Raw genomic sequence first — 9,942 nt, 5'->3', positions numbered from 1 at the left:
AGACTAGTACTGCCACTCCCCATTTTCCTAAAGGCTTCTTATTCTATAAGCCTAAATGTTTACACCTTCAGCCTGTTTCTTCCATATTTTTCTTGGCATCCTCAGAAAAGTCTTAGAAAGCAAAGGTACAGTAACAACCAAATTCGAAAGAATTATTATTTCTCAATTTATAGATCCTAAATCTTCAAATAGTTGCATAGAAAATATTTAAGAGGATGAATGAATGTTGCAATTTTGTACACATGCTCTTACGTTGAAACTACAGTATAGCTTAAATTGAGCTGTAAACATGGAACATTAATCTATATAGAAAGTAAGACATTAAATCTGTAAAAAAATTCAGAATAAAGTCTGAAAGTGTACTTCAAAGTAGATTTAGGTTTGGAAGTATATGAGTATATTATTTAATGAAGAAATATCTAATACCACTATGGTACGTATGCTAATAGTTTACAAAAGGACACTGCTATACCATAGTAAAAAAGTTTTTTGTATGACAGAATTTATTATTAAAAAATCAACCCTATAAATGAGAAAAAAAATTGACAAGTATACACCTGCTTTGTTGGTGTTGAAATAATTAACCTATGGCCTATAGTTAGGAGTGCTGTATACCTTACATAATGATTGACATGGGAGCAGCATTCCATCAACATACTCCTCTCTCTCAAAAAATGGATGTAGGAAGGCAAAATAATTGGCTTTTATCCAAAGAAAGAAACACCAAACCTCTGACATAGTCAGTTACTAAATATCATAGTTTTAAATGTACATTCTTTGTTACCAATATGTAAAGGTGGAAACTGTCTATTATTGGATAGGAGGCTTAGCATAGAATGTGCCTCATTGACAGTTCATAGCTATTTTTTTCAAAACTTTGTCCACCATTTCATGGCATAAAACTTTATAATTCAGATGTTTATATAGCTGTTTTCCTTTCCTACCATTAAACAAATGCTTTTTTATAACTGTGTTCCTGGAATAAAGAAAGGGAGTGTTGCATTATAGTTGATAGAAGGAAGATAAGAATTAAGTTTCTTTTTCTTCCTCAAGGGTTCTTAAGTCTAGTGTTTTTGTTTCTTCCACCTGTGGGGTGTGTCTATAAGGAACACTATTGTGTGTCACACCCATTGGATTGAGAAACATTGCCTCTAGCTAGGTAGCTGTCATACAGTTTACTCTCATCTGCCTTTTTGCACTTAAATTTCAAATTATTTCCTTAGTTCATTTTCCCTTGAAGCAAATGTCAGATTTTTTTCCCCCTTTCCTCACCTGCAAGATATATTTTTATTTTATTTTCAAAAATTATAATCTGTATGGCTATTGTTTACATAAATAAGCTATAGGATCACATCTTGGTTATATTTTGTGCTTTTCTCCATAGGAACAGCTGAAAAGTAATTTAGATTGTCCAGAAGTTTTATACTTGAGTAATTTAGAAATTAGGTTCCAATCAAATATAAAGCAAATATAAAATTGAATATAGAACTTAATTTACTCTGCAAACACTAAATAGTTTTTAGCTATTACTTTATCCTGATAATCTGCACTCCTGTCATTGTTACTCAACCAATAAACCTGTACTGAGTATGGATGTCTGTCAGAGGAAAACCTTCATATATATGACTGGTGGGTGCAGGCTTCCATATTAGCAAGGACATCATTGTTATGTTCTAATGTGTGAAAGCCAATAGACATGAACACTTTTCACTTCCAGGCATACTCAGTGTGGAGTTTGTAGGAGATGGTAATTTACAAGCCATTTCCAAAGAAAGTAATTAAGAGAGGAAATGGGCTCTGAATTGCGACTCTTCCATTGCTATGAAACCTGCTGGGGACCACTATTTTATGTTCTTGTCATGGGGAGCATCTGTAAGGAGCATTGTCAATCCCAGGTCTTCTTCTTAATCTGGAGTGGAATTTTGGGAGCTAGTTCATTCATAGCTCTTCTTCTGCCACAGTCATCTGCTCAGCTGTCTTCAGTTCTCCTTGCTTCCTTGGAAGTCTTTGCAGATGTCCATCTTGATCAAGAGTCAAGTATTGGTGAAATACCTTATGGAAACAGTTTGCCTTTTTGTCTTAGTACATCATATATGACAGATTGGGAAAAAATCTTAAGTCTATAAGAATAAATTAATTGCAAATAGGATATATTATAAGAGATGAAATAATTCCAATGGAACTTGTATCATCAGTTAAGAATTTCATTACTGAAAGGGAGTTGCCTTTAAAATACACTCCTCTTTTATTTGTCATTATATTTAATGCCTTTAACAATAGCAAAGTAAAATTGCAGACAACGGTGCTCATACAAAATAGCACAATTAGAATGTATACATATGTTGTTAGTGCATCAATAAGTAATTCTAGTTACTATCCTATTTGGCAGATTAAAATATTGCTTTGTAATAGGAAAAGTTGACACATTCTAAAAATAAGAGAATGAAATTTGAAGTTATGTAGTGTGAAGAATTCTTATTACATTAATGTATGAATCCTACTCCAATATTTCTTTGCCTTATCACATGTCCACCATAAATGATAAAAAGTCCCTTCTTTGCATTTACATTTCCAACATTCATTTGAAATACCTTTATACATTCTAGATAAATTATCTGGTGTTAAACACCAGTGATGCATCATTTTGTAAAAAAATATTTTAGGTTATAATTTAATGTGAATTTTAAGCATCACATTATACCCAAAATTCCTTGCCCACTGGATCATACAGTGTTTTACATGTTCATTTTCCCAAATTCAATTTTAATAATGTTTTTTAGACCTTATGTTCACCTCTTAAAGTGAACATAAAGATTAAACCAGAAGCTTTCCTTCTGGGTGTAATGGAAAAGGAACTGGGGAAAAAAATTGGAACTCTGATTTTATATATGGTGATGGCAGCAAGATTGCTTTATGCATAAAAGTGGAAGGATGCCTCGATTCCTACCATGGACAAATGGTTACAAAAGCTGATGCAGTTAGCAGAGATGGCTAAATTGACTGTGCTGATAAAAGAAAAGAACATAAGTACCCTTGTTTCTACTTGGAACCCACTTCTGGACTTGAGGTAGAAAAAAGGATATTATGATTTTGGGTTTTACCAATTAGACTGATTTGCCAATGCAGAAATGGCTAGTACATACAACTATAGCAGTGGTGGCAAACCTATGGCATGCGTGCCAGAGGCGGTACTCAGAGCCCTCTCTATGGGCACACATGCCGTTGCCCCAGCCTTGCCTCCTCCCGTGATCTCCTCCTCACCAGCAGCCCCCCTGGAGGAGAGTCGTCCCCAAGCGTGGGCCACGCGGAGCAGTGCAGCCAAAGACATGGCAGCCAGGCAGCATAGACAAGACTCTGCCCTCACACCCCATCGCGCACAGTTGATGCGGGGCGCGGGCAGAGGGCATGGCCACAATGGTGCTGCTTGGCTGCCTGGGCGATCTGCGGTGAGTGGCCCTGCGGGCAGGCGGGGTGGGGGGGCAGGGTGTGGAGCGGGGGCAGGGCCAGTTTTGGGGCATTCAGTCTTTAAAAGGTTCGCCATCACTGAACTATAGAAATGTAAAAAGTTGAGATTTGATTTTAATGTGTGATTTTACTGCAACAGAGAGAGTCGGAAGTCAATGCCTTTCATTTCTTCCCCTCCCTTTCTTCACACTTTTTTTGTTTTCCCTTTCTCTACTGTTGTCCCCCTACTATTTGCTTTTGTGTTTTCACATTTTATGTTATAAATGAATAAAATTAATAAAAAAAGAATTCTTATTGCTTAATGTTAGTCTTGTACTAAATATATAGGTTTTACTGGACTGCAATTAATTCTTAACAAATTAATTATATTATTTGTGTTACAACACAGGAAAAAAAATTGGAAATGTAATATGGTAATTTAATTTCAGCTATTAACCCACTGCTAACTTTGGAACATTTTAAAATTAAGATACTGTTTTTCATCTTATTGCTGGGAGTGTTTATCTTACCTCAGTTACATAATTACAATGCTTGGAAATAATGCTTGAAATAAACAATTGTGCTAGTGTTCTGCTGCTGTCTGTAACTTACTGTGGAGAACTTTCTGCTAAACAGTTGGCTGAGTCACATGCTCTCTTTACTTGAGTTATTGCATAAGCAGGATTAACTTTTCAGTATGATTTGAAAAGGACAAATAAGCAGTAATAATTTCACCTGACTTGGATGTTTTACTATTCCAGTTAAGAGATTTAAAAGATATCCAGTTAAGATATTAAATATGTGAATAAACATATTCTTATAAATGTGTAATATATCCAGTTAAGATAGTGGACTTCAACTCTCAGAATTCCTCAGCCCCCATTCTGACTGAGGAATTCTGGGAAGTGAACTACACATATCTTAAAGTTTCCAAGGCCACTGTATAAAGTAAATGAATCAAATGGAGACAAGCGATAAAGAATCTTCTGTTTTTATTCTTTTTTCTGTTCCTTAGAGCAATGCTTCAATTTAATTCCTATAGGATCATTAGAAATTATGTAATGATATAGCTATATGAATATGCTTTGAACTCTATCTAGTTTTCCCAGTTGCCAGAAGTCAGAAAATGAGTTTGGAAGATTTTGTTTTACAGTTTTTCATGTTGTTCTAAGTCTGATATTCACAATTGGAAGTTGTCTTGCTTGGAAGTAATCACAGGTAGGATTAATTATAGGTTGCCATATTTGGAGGAAATAGCAAGGATTTTTTTTTTTTTTAGTACCATTTTCCTTTCACCAAACAAAGAAAAAAAGAAAAAAATTAACTACATTAGATTAATGCATACTTCACTGTATTTCTTCTACTGCATTCTTAAATTGTGGGTGTGCAGAAAAGAATAAAAGAGGGAACTAAAATCTCTAGATTTGCAGTGCAGTGGTGGGGAGATTGTAAAAAGAATAATTGAACTAGCATAGTCCACTGTAACACATTAAGGAAATAACACACCAGTGAAACATTAGGTGCCTAATGTATAGTAATACGGTTTATTTGCTTGGTCAAGACTACCCAGGGTAGTGGCCATATACATTTTGGAGGGGAGTAGGAGAAGATTGATCTAAACAGAAGGGAATTTTATTTTACATCTTGAAAGACTTACAACTTACTTCACAGATCAAAATTATTATTAGCAGAAATGCATCCTATTAAAACAACTGAGAAAGTCTGTTTTCCAACAAAGAAAATATGTTTCCACCCTTGGCATTGTACATGTATTCAAACTTAACAAGAAAATAATTAAGAAATTAACATTCGGCATAAAGAGAACAAAACTGAAAAGTTTGTTTTGTTGAGGTATCTATTGCAATGAGCTTTTTGTGTATGAAAACTGAATCAAATCCCATTGCATTTCTGTTTCAACAGGGCAGTTAAAAGGTTAAACAAAGGCCGAGTCATAATGTGAACAAGTTTAGAAATGAACTAATTATGTCATGTTTTAATTGCCACTATTTTTTATTTAATTAAAATTAAATAAAGTTAACAATGTATTTATTTAATTTATTTAGCGTATGGCATCTACAGAGGTCATGCAATCATTGATATACAAATTTAGTTTAAATGAAGTGTCAGAATGTGTGTGTGTGTGTGTGTGTGTGTGTAAGATATGTGGACAATACAATATAGGAGATAATAAATTAAATTAAGATAAAACCATAATAAAATCACCATAATATGAAGCCATAGAACCGCAATGGGATAAATGTTATAATTCGATATCTAACCATCTAACTGCTTCTGGTGTGGCTGAGATGAGATCATCCCAGGTGCCTTGAAATTTCCTGAGGAGACATTCTTGAACTATGTGTTATAGTTTGCTCCAGTGTACCATATTCGCATTGCTAGCTCTCCACCATTCCCCACTTAAAGAGCTTTGCCTTAGTTCTGGCATGACCTGTCCTGATTCTATTCAGTTGGCTCTGTATTTTCAGGGCAGCTACATTCCCGGAAGTGATTTTGTTGGATCTGTGTGATCTGTTTGGTTGTGATTATTAAAAATCACCCATCTTAATCACCATTGTTCATCTGGATTGTAAGACTGTAGTATGTTATTTCTAATTGGTTCCTTAGATCTAAGCCTGGTGAGAAGTAGAGAGTCTTTTATGTATTTATTGGAAGATCTCTAGGAGTTGATGGCATGTTTATCTTATTCCACTCTTGGACCGTCTGTTGTTGTCACCTGAGATCAGGAGGGGCAGTCTCAGAAAGAAAATGGAGCTATGAGAGAGGTGTGGATTTAAGGGTTCCAGATATTATTCTCATTAAGGTGAACCTCAGTCTTGTTGGTATGACAGCTTCTTCCCCATACAGATGCACAATATTTGGCAACAGTATATTAATGATTGTGCCACTATAAGCAATGTTTATAACCTGTTCCTGCGATTTTCCTAATCAAGTTGTTCTTGGTTTTCAATTTTTACCCAATCACTTCAAGGTGTTTTCCAAATATAAGGGATCAGTCAAAGGTTATTCCAAGATATTTTGGATAGTAGTTGTATTTGTCCTCTACATTTAACTCTTTCTTTGCTGTATGATTGCATGAAGGGGTATGTCTAAAGGTATTTTTAAAAATGCATAGCAATTAATATACCAATGTGTAAAGAAGTTTAATTCACAATTAGTAGAAACGTATTTACAGTGACTTTCTAGTTCGTCGTTACTATCTTTTACCCATTATAATACCTCAACCTATACACTGATAACATATTAACCTAGATCTATCAACGATGTTCGTTATTTGAACATCCCTTCTTCAGACAGTGTAATTCACCACTTTTACTTTGTCAATAGACTTTACAGAAGAATTTTATTTACGAATAATTTAGTCCATGTTATAAAATAATATTTCTGAGCGTCAGTAAAGCAAACAAGATAGTCAACAAATTATAGTATTTATTGTGTTATTAGAAAAGTAATATAAATAGCTAGTTGCCAGTGTAGAAAAAGATAAAAATACTATTTCTCAATTCTGTACGAAAGAAATTTCACAGTTTTCCCGTAGTATAGACATGTGATTTTTAAGGCATTAAAACACGAAGATTAATATAAAATGGTATGTTAAAGATACAACAAATATTAGTCAAAGTAGAGATGAAAAATATGGTTCTAAATAGTGTCTATGAGGTCCACAGAGGCATAGTCTCAACTCATCTTTTTTTGTATTGGCCCTTCAACATTGCTGTGCTAAAATTGAAGTGTGGTAAAATTAGTGCTCTTTGGAATTTGGAAAGTTACGTGGTGTAAGTATCTCACTGATATATAAAAGGGATTTGACTGCACAGAAAACTGTTCTTATGTGGACAGATTGGCCCTGTTGGGCTCTCAGGTCTTTGGTAAGTTGTTTAAATGTGCTGAGTGCACTCATAACCCATGATTAGGAACACCTTCTGGAAAAGCTGAGATGTTGAGTTTTTGTAAGATTGTCCTGAACCATATTAATTTGTAACTGCCCTTAATAAAGGACAGTCCTGTGAGAAATAACAATAACTTCATTCACTGTGCTATGACACATGTTCATGCACCCATTTTGACTTTAGGTAGTCCTTAATGCTACATTTAGAACACAGAAAGCTATCTGGAATATATCCCTTGGGAATTTAGATTGGACCCTTTCAAGAGAAGAAGGAAAGGAAGTGTAAAGTCCTGTCTTTTCAACTACATTGAAAAGTAGTTGTGCATGAGCCTTAGCTGAATACAGCTTTAGTCCTGCTAGGACAGTGATGGCGAACCTTTTAGAGACCGAGTGCCCAAACTGTAACCCAAAACCCACTTATGCATCGTCGGGTGCCGGGTGGGTGTGGCCCATTGGCTGGGTGTGGCCAATTGGGGTGTGGCCCATTGGGTGAGCGTGGCTGCGGTGATAACGGCAGACTGGGTGGGACTAAAAAGTTCAATCAATCAATTCCAACTTTGCAAGATCTTTTTTTTCCCGTGAGAAGTTGAAATTAACTGATTGAACCTTTTTTTTTTTTTTTTGCACACGGCGGCAGAGACCTAAAGCGAAAAGGTTTTATAAAACCCAGCTGAAGGCCTAGGACTGGGGTGACGGCACGTGTGCCCACAGAGAGGACTCTGAGTGCCGCCTCTGGCACCCGTGCCATAGGTTCGCCACCATTGTGCTAGGATATGCTGCATTTCTTTGAAAAGAATGAAATGTGGTCACTGTTTTTTGAGCATTTTGTATGGCACCATTTTGTATGTGCTGCATTTGGGGAAGTTATGGAAAATCATGCCCAAATATTTAACTTGTTCAGTACTCTGGTCATATTTCCTCCAGGTGTGCAATTTAGGTGTCTGCGAAGAGCAAGTTCTCAGCTTTACTAGTTGACGTCAGTGATTCCTCAGAGCAATAATTATTGGCTAGAGCATTCAGAGCTCATTTACGTCCAAAAAATGTTTGTGACTTCTGTGTCATCTGCATACAACAAAGTCATAGTATTTGTGTTTGCTAGTTTTGGGGGATGAGGTTCTAATTGATCATTCTAGTCACAATAGAATTTTTGTACAGATTAAGCAGCAGGAAAGATAAAATATATCCCTCCCTCATGTAACTTGGAATGTCATTAGTATGGTGGCCTTGCATACTGCATCGAAGCTTGATTCTAGAATTCTTATGAAGATTATGCATACGCAACAGTAATCATCTATGAATGGTAGTATTCATAAGCTTAGTCCTTACACTTGCTCTATGGACTAGGATTTAGATTGGATATGGACATAAAATCAATAAATGCAGTATACTGTTGAACTTATTTTAAATGTGTAGCTTTTGGCCATGTATTAAAGTATAAAGTCCTGTCAAGAGATAGAATGTCCAGTCTTGAAACCTGCTAACTCATTTAGAATATGGGTATCCAAACCTTTGGCTTGCCTGTGTTGTACTGAGTGAAAAGGAGTTTTGGACTGAATATAAAATATATAATACAGTTAATGTATAAAAATAACAAATTTCCTTTATTTTTTATACTCTTTTATGATCTCATGGTGCTGCAATACTAGCTGTTTGGGCCACATATGACCTGTGACCATGGGTTGGACATGCCTGTTCTAAATCAATCCAGTCAACTAATCTGTTGTATAAGTGTCTAGCATAGAACTTACTTATTACACTTAAAAGCCATATAATTAGCAGGCAGGTCTCTGGTGCCGTTTTATAAATGGGTAATATGAGGGCTAGCCCAGTCTTCTGGAGTTTGTGCTGTGTGTTCGATATAAGTAAACAGGGAAGTAAGAAATGGGGTCCACAATTCTAAATTATGTGTAATATTTCAGGGTAAATAAAGCCACCACATATCTACCTCGTCTTGCTCCAAGAGCTGCTGTAAGTGAGAAAGACTTATACCCACTTATAAACAAGCTCTTAGCTAGCCATGTTTCTTGAAGTCAGAATATATCAAATTCAGCAACATAATTCATGAAAATGGAGTCTTTGGATTTAACATTCCACCCTTCAATATCCCATAAAAGAATGATTAGGCTTTAGATGTATCCATCTATCAATATGAGTTCCCATTAGTGGCCATGTAAGAGGCAGATCCTCAAAATTATGAAAACATAAATTGGTACATACCTTTTGGTCTTAATATCAACTGTTGGGGAAATGGGTATATTTTGGGTATGAGAAAAACAATATTAATAAAAGAAGTTTGGTAGTTTCATCTTTAGCATCCCAATCTACCCTACAGGAGGGATACAATTGGAGAATTCCATTATGGTATGGCATTGGTGTTAAAAGAATGCCTGGGTAGGACTTCCGGTGGCAGGCGATTTCGCTGGTCGCAGCTGTTTGCTGCCTCCCGCCTGTTTTGCGTAAAAGCCGGTTTGACAGCCAGCATCTGCTGTCAAACGGCTTGATACCTTTCCCCTGGGCATAAGGGGATCAGTGAGCTGCCCGGGGTAGGAGTTGAGTTCCCGAGTCGTCCTATATGGACGATGTAGGCGAGA

This window comes from Protobothrops mucrosquamatus, unplaced genomic scaffold, assembly GCF_001527695.2.
Source record: "Protobothrops mucrosquamatus isolate PMUCROS unplaced genomic scaffold, P.Mucros_1.0 scaffold504, whole genome shotgun sequence".
NCBI classification, from domain to species: Eukaryota; Metazoa; Chordata; class Lepidosauria; order Squamata; family Viperidae; genus Protobothrops; species Protobothrops mucrosquamatus.
Note: the sequence above shows the minus strand (reverse complement) of the source record.